General features: G+C 49.8%; 13 non-coding genes across 13 annotated transcripts; all 13 read left to right on the forward strand.

Annotated features, from left to right (window-relative positions):
- The first annotated feature begins 390 nt into the window (after positions 1–390).
- Positions 391–462, forward strand: TRNAE-CUC (transfer RNA glutamic acid (anticodon CUC)). Its single transcript has one exon. It is a non-coding gene; the product is annotated as a tRNA-Glu (tRNA).
- A 111-nt stretch (positions 463–573) lies between these two features.
- TRNAE-CUC (transfer RNA glutamic acid (anticodon CUC)) lies at positions 574–646 on the forward strand. The gene has a single exon. It is a non-coding gene; the product is annotated as a tRNA-Glu (tRNA).
- A 298-nt stretch (positions 647–944) lies between these two features.
- Positions 945–1,016, forward strand: TRNAE-UUC (transfer RNA glutamic acid (anticodon UUC)). Its single transcript has one exon. It is a non-coding gene; the product is annotated as a tRNA-Glu (tRNA).
- A 2,690-nt stretch (positions 1,017–3,706) lies between these two features.
- Positions 3,707–3,778, forward strand: TRNAE-CUC (transfer RNA glutamic acid (anticodon CUC)). The gene has a single exon. It is a non-coding gene; the product is annotated as a tRNA-Glu (tRNA).
- Positions 3,779–4,446: 668 nt separating this feature from the next.
- Positions 4,447–4,518, forward strand: TRNAE-UUC (transfer RNA glutamic acid (anticodon UUC)). Its single transcript has one exon. It is a non-coding gene; the product is annotated as a tRNA-Glu (tRNA).
- A 568-nt stretch (positions 4,519–5,086) lies between these two features.
- TRNAA-CGC (transfer RNA alanine (anticodon CGC)) lies at positions 5,087–5,158 on the forward strand. Its single transcript has one exon. It is a non-coding gene; the product is annotated as a tRNA-Ala (tRNA).
- A 3,053-nt stretch (positions 5,159–8,211) lies between these two features.
- Positions 8,212–8,283, forward strand: TRNAE-CUC (transfer RNA glutamic acid (anticodon CUC)). Its single transcript has one exon. It is a non-coding gene; the product is annotated as a tRNA-Glu (tRNA).
- A 481-nt stretch (positions 8,284–8,764) lies between these two features.
- On the forward strand, positions 8,765–8,836 carry TRNAE-CUC (transfer RNA glutamic acid (anticodon CUC)). Its single transcript has one exon. It is a non-coding gene; the product is annotated as a tRNA-Glu (tRNA).
- A 565-nt stretch (positions 8,837–9,401) lies between these two features.
- TRNAA-CGC (transfer RNA alanine (anticodon CGC)) lies at positions 9,402–9,473 on the forward strand. The gene has a single exon. It is a non-coding gene; the product is annotated as a tRNA-Ala (tRNA).
- Positions 9,474–10,693: 1,220 nt separating this feature from the next.
- Positions 10,694–10,765, forward strand: TRNAE-CUC (transfer RNA glutamic acid (anticodon CUC)). Its single transcript has one exon. It is a non-coding gene; the product is annotated as a tRNA-Glu (tRNA).
- A 1,026-nt stretch (positions 10,766–11,791) lies between these two features.
- On the forward strand, positions 11,792–11,863 carry TRNAE-CUC (transfer RNA glutamic acid (anticodon CUC)). The gene has a single exon. It is a non-coding gene; the product is annotated as a tRNA-Glu (tRNA).
- Positions 11,864–13,627: 1,764 nt separating this feature from the next.
- TRNAA-CGC (transfer RNA alanine (anticodon CGC)) lies at positions 13,628–13,699 on the forward strand. The gene has a single exon. It is a non-coding gene; the product is annotated as a tRNA-Ala (tRNA).
- A 484-nt stretch (positions 13,700–14,183) lies between these two features.
- On the forward strand, positions 14,184–14,255 carry TRNAE-CUC (transfer RNA glutamic acid (anticodon CUC)). Its single transcript has one exon. It is a non-coding gene; the product is annotated as a tRNA-Glu (tRNA).
- The last annotated feature ends 1,216 nt before the right edge of the window (positions 14,256–15,471 follow it).

A 15,471-nucleotide genomic window follows, 5' to 3' on the forward strand; every position in this document is an offset into this window, starting at 1 on the left:
CGCTCCGTCCTTCTCCGTTCTCCGGCATGGTCTAGTGTCTAGGATACCTGGCTCTCACCCAGGAGGCCCGGCTGCAATTCCCGATGTCGGAAGTATTTTCTCTTATCTGCTATCATCAAGTCTCCAATTCGCGCACGCTATGTAACTTCAATACCTTTAACTTGTTGGCCGAATCGCTAAGCGATCGCTCCGTCCTTCTCCGTTCTCCGGCATGGTCTGGTAGCTAGGATACCTGGCTTTCTTTCAGGAAGCCCGGGTTTGATTCCCGGTGTCGGAAGTATTTTCTTTTGTCTTCTGTCTTCAAGTCTCTAATTTGCGCACGCTATGTATCTTCAATTGTTTTACTCAGTTGACCAAATGGTTAAGCGATCGCTCCGTCCCTCTCTGTTCTCCGGCATGGTCTAGTGGCTTGGATACCTGGCTCTCACCCAGGAGGCCCGGGTACGATTCCCGGGGTCGGAAGTATTTCCTTTTATCTGCTATTATCAAGTCTCCAATTTACGCATGCTATGTAACTTCAATAATTTTACCCTGTTGGCCAAATGGCTAAGCGATCGCTCCATTCCTTTCCGTTCTCGGCGTGGTATAGTGGCTAGGATACCTGGCTCTCACCCAGGAGGCCCGGGTTCGATTCCCGGTGTCGGAAGTATTTTCTTTTGTCTGCTGTCATCAAGTCTCCAATTCGCGCACGGTATGCAACTTCAATATCTTTACCCTGTTGGCCGAATGGTTAAGCGATCTCTCCGTCCCTCTCCGTTCTCCGGCATGGTCTAGTGTCTAGGATACCTGGCTCTCACCCAGGAGGCCCGGTTGCAATTCCCGGTGTCGGAAGTATTTTCTTTTATCTGCTATCATCAAGTCTCCAATTCGCGCACGCTATGTAACTTCAATACTTTTACCTTGTTGGCCGAATCGCTAAGCGATCGCTCCGTCCTTCTCCGTTCTCCGGCATGGTCTAGTGGCTAGAATACCTGGCTTTCACCCAGGAGGCCCGGGTTCGATTCCTGGTGTCAGAAGTATTTTCTTTTGTCTGCTGTCTTCAAATCTCCAATTTGCGCACGCTATGTAACTTGAATAGTTTTACCCTGTTGGCTGAATGGCTAAGCGATCGCTCCGTCCCTTTCCGTTTTCGGTGTGGTCTAGTGGCTAGGATACCTGGCTATAACCCAGGAGGCCCGGGTTCAATTCGCGGAGTCGGAAGTATGTTCTTTGATCTGCTGTCATCAATTCTTCAATTTGCGCACGCTATGTATCTTCAATTGTTTTACTCTGCCGAATGGCTAAGCGATCGCTCCGTCCCTCTCTGTTCTCTGGCATGGTCTAGTGGCTTGGATACCTGGCTCTCACCCAAGAGTCCCGGGTACGATTCCTAAGGTCGGAAGTATTTTCTTTTATCTGCTATTATCAAGTCTCCAATTTACGCACGCTATGTAACTTCAATAATTTTACCCTGTTGGCCAAATGGCTAAGCGATCGCTCCATTCCTTTCCGTTCTCGGCGTGGTCTAGTGGCTAGTATACCTGGCCCTCACCCAGGAGGCCTGGGTTCGATTCTCGGTGTCGGAAGTATTTTCTTTTATCTGCTTTCATCAAGTCTTTGATTTGCGTGCGCTATGTAACTTCAATACTTTAACCCTGTTGGCCGAAAGGCTAAACGTGCGCTCCGTCCCTCTCCGTTCTGCGGCATGGTCTAGTGGCTAGGATACCTGACTGTCCCTCAGGAGGCCCGGGTTCGATTTGCGGTGTCGGAAGTATATTCTTTTATCTGCTGTCATCAAGTCTTCAATTTGCGCACGCTATGTAACTTGAATAGTTTTACCCTGTTGGCTGAATGGCTAAGCGATCGCTCCGTCCCTTTCCGTTCTCGGTGTGGTCTAGTGGCTAGGATACCTGGCTTTCACCCAGGAGGCCCAGGTTCGATTCGCGGAGTCGGAAGTATGTTCTTTTATCTGCTGTCATCAAGTCTCCAATTTGCGCGTGGTATGTAACTTCAATAATTTTACCCTGTTGGCCGAATGACTAAGCGACCGCTCCGTCCCTCCCCGTTCTTCGGCATGGTCTAGTGGCTAGGATACCTGGCTCTCACCCAGGAGGCCGGGGTTCGATTCCCAGTGACGTAAGTATTTTCTTTTATCTGCTGTCATAAACTGTCTATTTGCGCACGCTATGTATCTTCAATAGTTTTACTCAGTTGGCCGAATGGCTAAGCGATCGCTCCGTCCTTTTCCGTTCTCCGGCATGGTCTAGTGGCTAGGATACCTGGCTCGCACCCAGAAGGCCCGGGTGCGATTTCTGGTGTCGGAAGTATTTTCTTTTATCAGCTATCATCAAGGCTCCGATTGCGCACGCAATATACCTTCAATACTTTTACGCTGTTGGCCGAATGGCTAAGCAATCGCTCCATCCCTCCCCGTTCTTCGGCATGGTCTAGTGGCTTGGATACCTGGCTTTCACTCAGGAGGCCCGGGTTCGATTCCCAGTGTACGGAAGTATTTTTTTAACTGCTGTCATCAAGTCTTCAATTTGCGCACGCTATGTCTCTTCAATAGTTTTACTCAGTTGGCCGAATGGCTAAGCGATCGCTCCGTCCCTCTCCGTTCTCCAGCATGGTCTAGTGTTCAGGATACCTGTCTCTCACCCAGGAGGCCCGGTTGCAATTCCCGGTGTCGAAAGTATTTTCTTTTATCTGCTATCACCAAGTCTCCAATTTGCGCACGCTATGTAACTTCAATACTTTTACCTTGTTGGCCGAATCGCTAAGCGATCGCTCCGTCCTTTTCCGTTCTCTGGCATGGCCTAGTGGCTAGGATACCTGACTCGCACCCAGGAGGCCCGGGTGCGACTTCCGGTGTCGGAAGTATTTTCTTTTATCAGCTATCATCAAGTCTCCAATTAACGCACGCTATGCAACTTCAATAATTTTACCCTGTTGGGCAAATGGCTAAGCGATCGCTCCATCCCTTTCCGTTCTCGGCGTGGTCTAGTGGCTAGTATACCTGGCCCTCTCCCAGGAGGCCTGGGTTCGATTCCCAGTGTCAGAAGTATTTTCTTTTATGTTCTGTCATCAAGTCTTCAATTTGCGCGCGGTATGTAACTTCAATAGTTTTACCCTGTTGGCCGAATGGCTAAGCGATCGCTCCGTCCCTCTCCGTTCTCCGGCATGGTCTAGTGTCTAGGATACCTGGCTCTCACCCAGGAAGCCCGGGTACGATTCCCGGTGTCGGAAGTATTTTCTTTTATCTGCTATCATCAAGTCTTCGATTTGCGAGCGCTATGTACCTTCAATACTTTTACCCTGTGTGCCGAATGGCTAAACGTGCGCTCCGTCCCTCTCCGTTCTGCGGCATGGTCTAGTGGCTAGGATACCTGGCTCTCACCTAGGAGGCCCGGGTTCGATTTGCGGTGTCGGAAGTATTTTCTTTTATCTGCTGACATCAAGTCTTCAATTTGCGCACGGTATGTATTTTCAATAGTTTTACTCCGTTGGCCGAATGGCTAAGCGATCGCTCCGTCCCTCTCCGTTCTCCGGCATGGACTAGTGGCTTAAATACCTGGCTCTCACCCAGGAGGCCCGGGTACGATTCCCGGTGTCGGAAGTACTTTCTTTAATCTGCTATTATCGTCTCCAATTTACGCACGCTATGTAACTTCAATGATTTTACCCTGTTGGCCGAATGGCTAAGCGATCGCTCCGTCTCTCTTCGTTCTCCTGTATGGTCTAGTTGCTAGGATACCTGGCTCTCACCCAGGAGGCCCGGGTTCGATTCCCGGTGTCGGAAGTATTTTCTTTTATATGCTGTCATCAATTCTCTAATTTGCGCATGGTAGGTAACTTCAATTGTTTTACCCTGTTGGCCGAATGGCTAAACGTGCGCTCTGTCCCTCTCCGTTCTGCGGCATGGTCTAGTGACTAGGATACCTGGCTCTCACCCAGGAGGCCCGGGCTTGATTCCCGGTGTCGGAAGTATTTTCTTTTATCTGCTGTCTTCAAATCTCCAATTTGCGCACGCTATGTAACTTGAATAGTTTTACCCTGTTGGCTGAATGGCTAAGCGATCGCTCCGTCCCTTTCTGTTCTCGGTGTGGTCTAGTGGCTAGGATACCTGGCTTTCACCCAGGAGGCCCGCGTTCGAATCCCAGTGTACGGAAGTATTTTCTTTTATCTGCTAATATTAAGTCTTCGATTTGCGTGCGCTATGTAACTTCAATACTTTTACCCTGTGTGCCGAATGGCTAAATGTGCGCTCCGTCCCTCTCCGTTCTGCGGCACGGTCTAGTGGCTAGGATACCTGGCTCTCACCCAGGAGGCCCAGTTGCAATTCCCGGCGTCGGAAGTATTTTCTTTTATCTGCTATCATCAAGTCTCCAATTCGCGCACGCTATGTAACTTCAATACTTTTACCTTGTTGGCCGAATCGCTAAGCGATCGCTCCGTCCTTCTCCGTTCTCCGGCATGGTCTAGTGGCTAGGATACCTGGCTTTCACCCAGGAGGCCCGGGTTCGATTCCCGGTGTCGGAAGTATTTTCTTTTATCTGCTGTCTTCAAATCTCCAATTTGCGCACGCTATGTAACTTGAATAGTTTTACCCTGTTGGCTGAATGGCTAAGCGATCGCTCCGTCCCTTTCGGTTCTCGGTGTGGTGTAGTGGCTAGGATACCTGGCTTTCACTCAGGAGGCCCGGGTTCGATTCCCAGTGTACGGAGGTATTTTCTTTTATCTGCTGTCATCAAGTCTTCAATTTGCGCACGCTATGTATCTTCAATAGTTTTACTCAGTTGGCCGAATGGCTAAGCGATCGCTCCGTCCCTCTCCGTTCTCCAGCATGGTCTAGTGTTCAGGATACCTGTCTCTCACCCAGGAGGCCCGGTTGCAATTCCCGGTGTCGGAAGTATTTTCTTTTATCTGCTATCATCAAGTCTCCAATTTCCGCACGCTATGTAACTTCAATACTTTTACCTTGTTGGCCGAATCGCTAAGCGATCGCTCCGTCCTTTTCCGTTCTCCGGCATTTGCGCACGCTATGTAACTTCAATACTTTTACCTTGTTGGCCGAATCGCTAAGCGATCGCTCCGCCTTTTTCCGTTCTCCGGCATGGTCTAGTGGCAAGGATACCTGGCTCGCACCCAGGAGGCCCGGGTGCGACTTCCGGTGTCGGAAGTATTTTCTTTTAACAGCTATCATCAAGGCTCCAATTTGCGCACGCAATATACCTTCGATATTTTTACCCTGTTGGCCGAATGGCTAAGCAATCGCTCCGTCCCTCCCCGTTCTTCGGCATGGTCTAGTGGCTAGGATACCTGGCTCTCACCCAGGTAGCTCGGGTTCGATTCCCGGTGACGGAAGTATTTTCTTTTATCTGCTGTCATCAAGTCTCCAATTTGCACACGCCATGTATCTTCAATAGTTTTACTCAGTTGGCCGAATGGCTAAGCGATCGCACCGTCCCTCTCTGTTCCCTGGCGTGGTCTAGTGGCTTGGATACCTGGCTCTCACCCAGGAGGCCCGGGTACGATTCCCGGGGTCGGAAGTATTTTCTTTTATCTGCTATTATCAAGTCTCCAATTTACGCACGCTACGCAACTTTAATAATTTTACCCTATTGGGCAAATGGCTAAGCTATCGCTCCACCCCTTTCTGTTCTCGGCGTGGTCTAGTGGCTAGTATACCTGGCCCTCACCCAGGAGGCCTGGGTTCGATTCCCAGTGTCGGAAGTATTTTCTTTTATGTGCTGTCATCAAGTCCCCAATTTGCGCGCGGTATGTAACTTCAATAGTTTTACCCTGTTGGCCGAATGGCTAAGCGATCTCTCAATCCCTCTCCGTTCTCCGACATGGTCTAGTGTCTAGGATACCTGGCTCTCACCCAGGAAGCCCGGGTACGATTCCCGGTGTCGGAAGTATTTTCTTTTATCTGCTATCATCAAGTCTTCGATTTGCGTGCGCTATGTAACTTCAATACTTTTACCCTGTGTGCCGAATGGCTAAACGTGCGCTCCGTCCCTCTGCGTTCTGCGGCATGGTCTAGTGGCTAGGATACCTGGCTCTCACCCAGGAGGCCCAGGTTCGATTTGCGGTGTCGGAAGTTTTTTCTTTTATCTGCTGACATCAATTCTTCAATTTGCGCACGGTATGTATTTTCAATTGTTTTACTCTGTTGGCCGAATGGCTAAGCGATCGCTCCGTCCCTCTGCGTTCTCCGGCATGGTCTAGTGGCTCGAATACCTGGCTCTCACCCAGGAGGCCCGGGTACGACTCCCGGTGTCGGAAGTACTTTCTTTAATCTGCTGTCATCAAGTCTCTAATTTGCGCATGGTATGTAACTTCAAATGTTTTACCCTATTGGCCGAATGGCTAAGCGATCGCTCCGTCACTCTCCGTTCTCCGGCATGGTCTAGTGGCTAGGTACCTGCTCTCACCCAGGAGGCCCGGGTTCGATTCCCAGTGTCGGAAGTACTTCTTTTATCTGCTATCTTCAAGTCTCCAGTTCGCGCACGCTATACAACTTCATTACTTTTACCTTGTTGGGCGAATCGCTAAGAGATCGCTCCGTCCCTCTCCGTTCTACCGCATGGTCTAGTAGCTAGGATATCTGGCTCCCACCCAGGAGGCCTGGGTTCGATTCCCCGTGTCGAAGGTATTTTATCGGCTGTCATCAAGTCTCCAATTAGCGCACGCTATATAACTTCAATAAATTTACCTTTTGGCCGAATGACTAAGCGATCGCTCCGCCCCTCTCCGGCGCGGTCTAGTGGCTCGGATACCTGGCTCTCACCCAGGAGGCCCGGGTACAATTCCCGGTGTCGGAAGTATTTTTTTTTTATCTACTATCATCAAGTCTCCAATTCGCGTACGGTATGTAACTTCAATAGTTTTACCCTGTTGGCCGAATGGCTAAGCGATGTCTCCGTCCCTCTCCGTTCTCCGGCATGGTCTAGTGTCTAGGATACTAGTTCTCACCCAGTAGGCCCGGTTGCGATTCCCGGTGTCGGAACGATTTTATTTTATTTGCTGTCATCAAGTCTCCAATTTGCGCAAGGTATGCAACTTCAATAGTTTTACCCTGTTGGCCGAATGGCTAAGCGATCTCTCCTTCCCACTCAGTTCTCTGGCATGGTCCAGTGTCTAGGATTCCTGGCTCTCACCCAAGAGGCCCGGGAGCGACTTCCGGTGTCGGAAGTATTTTCTTTTATCAGCTATCATCAAGGCTCCAATTTGCGCACGCAATATACCTTCAATACTTTTACCCTGTTGGGTGAATGGCTAAGCAATCGCTCCGTCCCTCCCCGTTCTTCGGCATGGTCTAGAGGCTAGGATACCTGGCTCTCACAAAGGAGGCCCGGGTTCGATTCCCGGTGACGGAAGTATTTTCTTTTATCTGCTGTCATCAAGTCTCCGATTTGCGCACGCTATGTATCTTCAATAGTTTTACTCAGTTGGCCGAATGGCTAAGCGATCGCTCCGTCCCTCTCTGTTTTCCGGCATGGTCTAGTTGCTTGGATACCTGGCTCTCATCCAGGAGGCCCGGGTACGATTCCCGGGGTCGGAAGTATTTTCTTTTATCTGCTATTATCAAGTCTCCGATTTACGCACGCTATGTAACTTTAATAATTTTACCCTATAGGGCAAATGGCTAAGCGATCGCTCCATCCCTTTCCGTTCTCGGCGTGGTCTAGTGGCTAGTATACCTGGCCCTCACCCAGGAGGCCTGGGTTCGATTCCAAGTGTCGGAAGTATTTTCTTTTATCTGCTATCATCAAGTCTTCGATTTGCGAGCGCTATGTACCTTCAATACTTTTACCCTGTGTGCCGAATGGCTAAACGTGCGCTCCGTCCCTCTCCGTTCTGCGGCATGGTCTAGTGGCTAGGATACCTGGCTCTCACCTAGGAGGCCCGGGTTCGATTTGCGGTGTCGGAAGTATTTTCTTTTATCTGCTGACATCAAGTCTTCAATTTGCGCACGGTATGTATTTTCAATAGTTTTACTCCGTTGGCCGAATGGCTAAGCGATCGCTCCGTCCCTCTCCGTTCTCCGGCATGGACTAGTGGCTTAAATACCTGGCTCTCACCCAGGAGGCCCGGGTACGATTCCCGGTGTCGGAAGTACTTTCTTTAATCTGCTATTATCGTCTCCAATTTACGCACGCTATGTAACTTCAATGATTTTACCCTGTTGGCCGAATGGCTAAGCGATCGCTCCGTCTTTCTTCGTTCTCCGGTATGGTCTAGTGGCTAGGATACCTGGCTCTCACCCAGGAGGCCCGGGTTCGATTCCCTGTATCGGAAGTATTTTCTTTTATATGCTGTCATCAATTCTCTAATTTGCGCATGGTAGGTAACTTCAATTGTTTTACCCTGTTGGCCGAATGGCTAAACGTGCGCTCCGTCCCTCTGCGTTCTGCGGCATGGTCTAGTGGCTAGGATACCTGGCTCTCACCCAGGAGGCCCGGGTTCGATTTGCGGTGTCGGAAGTTTTTTCTTTTATCTGCTGACATCAATTCTTCAATTTGCGCACGGTATGTATTTTCAATTGTTTTACTCTGTTGGCCGAATGGCTAAGCGATCGCTCCGTCCCTCTGCGTTCTCTGGCATGGTCTAGTGGCTTGAATACCTGGCTCTCACCCAGGAGGCCCGGGTACGACTCCCGGTGTCGGAAGTACTTTCTTTAATCTGCTATTATCGTCTCCAATTTACGCACGCTATGTAACTTCAATAATTTTACCCTGTTCGCCGAATGGCTAAGCGATCGCTCCGTCTCTCTTCGTTCTCCGGTATGGTCTAGTGGCTAGGATACCTGGCTCTCACCCAGCAGGCCCGGGTTCGATTCCCGGTGTCGGAAGTATTTTCTTTTATCTGCTGTCATCAAGTCTCTAATTTGCGCATGGTATGTAACTTCAAATGTTTTACCCTATTGGCCGAATGGCTAAGCGCTCGCTCCGTCACTCTCCGTTCTCCGGCATGGTCTAGTGGCTAGGTACCTGCTCTCACCCAGGAGGCCCGGGTTCGATTCCCAGTGTCGGAAGTACTTCTTTTATCTGCTATCTTCAAGTCTCCAGTTCGCGCACGCTATATAACTTCATTACTTTTACCTTGATGGGCGAATCGCTAAGCGATCGCTCCGTCCCTCTCCGTTCTCCAGCATGGTCTAGTGTTCAGGATACCTGTCTCTCACCCAGGAGGCCCGGTTGCAATTCCCGGTGTCAGAAGTATTTTCTTTTATCTGCTATCATCAAGTCTCCAATTTCCGCACGCTATGTAACTTCAATACTTTTACCTTGTTGGCCGAATCGCTAAGCGATCGCTCCGTCCTTTTCCGTTCTCCGGCATTTGCGCACGCTATGTAACTTCAATACTTTTACCTTGTTGGCCGAATCGCTAAGCGATCGCTCCGCCTTTTTCCGTTCTCCGGCATGGTCTAGTGGCAAGGATACCTGGCTCGCACCCAGGAGGCCCGGGTGCGACTTCCGGTGTCGGAAGTATTTTCTTTTAACAGCTATCATCAAGGCTCCAATTTGCGCACGCAATATACCTTCAATATTTTTACCCTGTTGGCCGAATGGCTAAGCAATCGCTCCGTCCCTCCCCGTTCTTCGGCATGGTCTAGTGGCTAGGATACCTGGCTCTCACCCAGGTAGCTCGGGTTCGATTCCCGGTGACGGAAGTATTTTCTTTTATCTGCTGTCATCAAGTCTCCAATTTGCACACGCCATGTATCTTCAATAGTTTTACTCAGTTGGCCGAATGGCTAAGCGATCGCACCGTCCCTCTCTGTTCTCCGGCGTGGTCTACTGGCTTGGATACCTGGCTCTCACCCAGGAGGCCCGGGTACGATTCCCGGGGTCGGAAGTATTTTCTTTTATCTGCTATTATCAAGTCTCCAATTTACGCACGCTATGCAACTTTAATAATTTTACCCTATTGGGCAAATGGCTAAGCGATCGCTCCATCCCTTTCCGTTCTCGGCGTGGTCTAGTGGCTAGTATACCTGGCCCTCACCCAGGAGGCCTGGGTTCGATTCCCAGTGTCGGAAGTATTTTCTTTTATGTGCTGTCATCAAGTCCCCAATTTGCGCGCGGTATGTAACTTGAATAGTTTTACCCTGTTGGCCGAATGGCTAAGCGATCTCTCCGTCCCTCTCCGTTCTCCGACATGGTCTAGTGTCTAGGATACCTGGCTCTCACCCAGGAAGCCCGGGTACGATTCCCGGTGTCGGAAGTATTTTCTTTTATCTGCTATCATCAAGTCTTCGATTTGCGTGCGCTTTGTAACTTCAATACTTTTACCCTGTGTGCCGAATGGCTAAACGTGCGCTCCGTCCCTCTGCGTTCTGCGGCATGGTCTAGTGGCGAGGATACCTGGCTCTCACCCAGGAGGCCCGGGTTCGATTTGCGGTGTCGGAAGTTTTTTCTTTTATCTGCTGACATCAAGTCTTAAATTTGCGCACGGTATGTATTTTCAATTGTTTTACTCTGTTGGCCGAATGGCTAAGCGATCGCTCCGGCCCTCTCCGTTCTCCGGCATGGTCTAGTGGCTTGAATACCTGGCTCTCACCCAGGAGGCCCGGGTACGACTCCCGGTGTCGGAAGTACTTTCTTTAATCTGCTATTATTGTCTCCAATTTACGCACGCTATGTAACTTCAATAATTTTACCCTGTTCGCCGAATGGCTAAGCGATCGCTCCGTCTCTCTTCGTTCTCCGGTATGGTCTAGTGGCTAGGATACCTGGCTCTCACCCAGGAGGCCCGGGTTCGATTCCCGGTGTCGGAAGTATTTTCTTTTATCTGCTGTCATCAAGTCTCTAATTTGCGCATGGTATGTAACTTCAAATGTTTTACCCTATTGGCCGAATGGCTAAGCGATCGCTCCGTCACTCTCCATTCTCCGGCATGGTCTAGTGGGTAGGTACCTGCTCTCACCCAGGAGGCCCGGGTTCAATTCCCAGTGTCGGAAGTACTTCTTTTATCTGCTATCTTCAAGTCTCCAGTTTGCGCACGCTATATAACTTCATTACTTTTACCTTGTTGGGCGAATCGCTAAGCGATCGCTCCGTCCCTCTCCGTTCTACCGCATGGTCTAGTAGCTAGGATATCTGGCTCTCACCCAGGAGGCCTGGGTTCGATTCCCCGTGTCGAAGGTATTTTATTTTATCGGCTGTCATCAATTCTCCAATTAGCGCACGCTATATAACTTCAATAAATTTACCTTTTGGCCGAATGACTAAGCAATCGCTCCGCCCCTCTCCGGCACGGTCTAGTGGCTCGGATACCTGGCTCTCACCCAGGAGGCCCGGGTACGATTCCCGGTGTCGGAAGTATTTTTTTTTATCTACTATCATCAAGTCTCCAATTCGCGTACGGTATGTAACTTCAATAGTTTTACCCTGTTGGCCGAATGGCTAAGCGATGTCTCCGTCCCTCTCCATTCTCCGGCATGGTCTAGTGTCTAGGATACTAGTTCTCACCCAGTAGGCCCGGTTGCGATTCCCGGTGTCGGAACGATTTTATTTTATTTGCTGTCATCAAGTCTCCAATTTGCGCAAGGTATGCAACTTCAATAGTTTTACCCTGTTGGCCGAATGGCTAAGCGATCTCTCCTTCCCACTAAGTTCTCTGGCATGGTCCAGTGTCTAGGATTCCTGGCTCTCACCCAAGAGGCCCGGGAGCGACTTCCGGTGTCGGAAGTATTTTCTTTTATCAGCTATCATCAAGGCTCAAATTTGCGCACGCAATATACCTTCAATACTTTTACCCTGTTGGGCGAATGGCTAAGCAATCGCTCCGTCCCTCCCCGTTCTTCGGCATGGTCTAGTGGCTAGGATACCTGGCTCTCACCCAGGAGGCCCGGGTTCGATTCCCGGTGACGGAAGTATTTTCGTTTATCTGCTGTCATCAAGTCTCCAATTTGCGCACGCTATGTATCTTCAATAGTTTTACTCAGTTAGCCGAATGGCTAAGCGATCACTCCGTCCCTCTCTGTTCTCCGGCATGGTCTAGTTGCTTGGATACCTGGCTCTCATCCAGGAGGCCCGGGTACGATTCCTGGGGTCGGAAGTATTTTCTTTTATCTGCTATTATCAAGTCTCCAATTTACGCACGCTATGTAACTTTAATAATTTTACCCTATAGGGCAAATGGCTAAGCGATCGCTCCATCCCTTTCCGTTCTCGGCGTGGTCTAGTGGCTAGTATACCTGGCCCTCACCCAGGAGGCCTGGGTTCGATTCCAAGTGTCGGAAGTATTTTCTTTTATGTGCTGTCATCAAGTCTCCAATTTGCGCGCGGTATGTAAGTTCAATAGTTTTACTCTGTTGGCCGAATGGGTAAGCGATCACTCCGTCCCTCTCCGTTCTCCGGCATGGTCTAGTGTCTAGAATACCTGGCTCTCACCCTTGAAGCCCGGGTACGATTCCCGGTGTCGGAAGTATTTTCTTTTATCTGCTATCATCAAGTCTTCGATTTGCGTGCGCTATGTACCTTCAATACTTTTACCCTGTGTGCCAAATGGCTAAACGTGCGCTCCGTCCCTCTTCGTTCTGCGGCATGGTCTAGTGCCTAGGATACCTGGCTCTCACCCAGGAGGCCCGGGTTCGATTTGCGGTGTTTGAAGTATTTTTTTATCTGATATCATCAAGTCTCCAATTCGCGCACGGTATGTAATTTCAATAGTTTTACCCTGTTGGCCGAATGGCTAAGCGATCTCTTCGTCCCACTCAGTTCTCCGGCATGGTCTAGTGTCTAGGATTCCTGGCTCTCACCCAGGAGGCCCGGTTGCGATTCCCGGTGTCGGAAGTATTTTCTTTTATCTGCTGTCATCAAGTCTCTAATTTGCGCATGGTATCTAACTTCAATAGTTTTACCTTATTGGCCGAAAGGCTAAGCGATCGCTCCGTCACTCTCCGTTCTCCGGCATGGTCTAGTGGCTAGGTACCTGCTCTCACCCAGGAGGCCCGGGTTCGATTCCCAGTGTCGGAAGTACTTCTTTTATCTGCTATCTTCAAGTCTCCAGTTTGCGCACGCTATATAACTTCATTACTTTTACCTTGTTGGGCGAATCGCTAAGCGATAGCTCCGTCCCTCTCCGTTCTACGGCATGGTCTAGTAGCTAGGATATCTGGCTCTCATCCAGGACGCCTGGCTTCGATTCCCCGTGTCGAAGGTATTTTATTTTATCTGCTGTCATCAAGTCTCCAATTAGCGCACGCTATATAACTTCAATAAATTTACCTTTTGGCCGAATGACTAAGCGATCGCTCCGCCCCTCTCCGGCGCGGTCTAGTGGCTCGGATACCTGGCTCTCACCCAGGAGGCCCGGGTACGATTCCCGGTGTCGGAAGTATTTTCTTTTATCTGCTATCATCAAGTCTCCAATTCGCGCACGGTATGTAATTTCAATAGTTTTACCCTGTTGGCCGAATGGCTAAGCGATCTCTCCGTCCCACTCAGTTCTCCGGCATGGTCTAGTGTCTAGGATTCCTGGCTCTCACCCAGGAGGCCCGGTTGCGATTCCCGGTGTCGGAAGTATTTTCTTTTATCTGCTATTATCAAGTCTCCCATTTTCGCACGCTATGTAACTTCAATACTTTTACCATGTTGGCCGAATCGCTAAGCGATCGCTCCGTCCTTTTCCGTTCTCCGGCATGGTCTAGTGGCTAGGATACCTGGCTCGCACCCAGGAGGCCCGGGTGCGATTTCCGGTGTCGGAAGTATTTTCTTTTATCTGCTATCATCAAGTCTCCAATTTGCGCACGCTATGTAACTTCAATAATTTTACCTTGTTGGCCGAATCTCTAAGCGATCGCTCCGTCCTTTTCTGTTCACCGGCATGGTCTAGTGGCTAGGATACCTGGCTCTCACCCAGGAGGCCCGGGTGCGATTTCCAGTTTTCGGAAGTAATTTCTTTTATCAGCTGTCTTCAAATCTCCAATTTGCGCACGCTATGTAACTTCAATAGTTTTACCTTGTTGGCCGAATCTCTAAGCGATCGCTCCGTCCTTTTCCGTTCACCGGCATGGTCTAGTGGCTAGGATACCTGGCTCGCACCCAGGGGGCCCGGGTGCGATTTCCGGTCTCAGAAGTAATTTCTTTTATCAGCTGTCTTCAACTCTCCAATTTGCGCACGCAATATAACTTCAATAGTTTTACCCTGTTGGCCGAATGGCTAGGCAATCGCTCCGTCCCTCTTCGTTCTTCGGCATGGTCTAGTGGCTAGGATATCTGGCTCTCACCCAGGAGGCCCGGGTTCTATTCCTGGTGTCGAAGGTATTTTGTTTTATCTGCTGTCATGAAGTCTCATATTTGTGCATGGTATGCAACTTCAATTGTTTTACCCTGTTGGCCGAACGGCTAAGTGATCTTTCCGTCCCTCTCCGTTCTCCGGCATGGTCTAGTGTCTAGGATACCTGGCTCTCACTCAGGAGGCCCGGTGGCGATTCCCGGTGTCGGAAGTATTTTCTTTTATCTGCTGTCATCAAGTCTCCAATTTACGCACGCTATGTAACTTCTATAGTTTTACCCTGTTGGCCAAATGGCTAAGCGATCGCTCCATTCCTTTCCGTTCTCGGCGTGGTCTTGTGGCTAGTATACCTGGAACTCACCCACGATGCCTGGGTTCGATTCCCGGTGTCGGAAGTATTTTCTTTTGTGTGCTGTCATCAAGTCTCCAATTTGCGCGTGGTATGTAACTTCAATAGTTTTACCCTGTTGGCTGAATGGCTAAGCGATCTCTCCGTCCTTCTCCGTTCTCCGGCATGGTCTAGTGTCTAGGATACTGGTTCTCACCCAGTAGGCCCGGTTGCAATTCCCGGTGTCGGAAGTATTTTATTTTATCTGCTGTCATCAAGTCTCCAATTTGCGCACGGTATGCAACTTCAATAGTTTTACCCTGTTGGCCGAATGGCTAAGCGATCTCTCCGTCCCACTCAGTTCTCCGGCATGGTCTAGTGTCTAGGATTCCTGGCTCTCACCCAGGAGGCCCGGTTGCAATTCCCGGTGTCGGAAGTATTTTCTTTTATCTGCTATTATCAAGTCTCCCATTTGCGCACGCTATGTAACTTCAATACTTTTACCTTGTTGGCCGAATCGCTAAGCGATCGCTCCGTTCTTTTCCGTTCTCCGGCATGGTCTAGTGGCTAGAATACCTGGCTCGCACCCAGGAGGCCCGGGTGCGATTTCCGGTGTCGGAAGTATTTTCTTTTATCTGCTATCATCAAGTCTTCAATTTGCGCACGCTATGTAACTTCAATAATTTTACCTTGTTGGCCGAATCTCTAAGCGATCGCTCCGTCCTTTTCCGTTCACCGGCATGGTCTAGAGGCTAGGATACTTGGCTCGCACCCAGGAGGCCCGGGTGCGATTTCCGGATTCGGAAGTAATTTCTTTTATCAGCTGTCTTCAAATCTCCAATTTGCGCACGCAATATAACTTCAATACTTTTACCCTGTTGGCCGAATGGCTAGGCAATCTCTCCGTCCCTCTT

The sequence above is a fragment of the Rhipicephalus microplus genome, chromosome 3 (assembly GCF_043290135.1).
Source record: "Rhipicephalus microplus isolate Deutch F79 chromosome 3, USDA_Rmic, whole genome shotgun sequence".
NCBI classification, from domain to species: domain Eukaryota; kingdom Metazoa; phylum Arthropoda; class Arachnida; order Ixodida; family Ixodidae; genus Rhipicephalus; species Rhipicephalus microplus.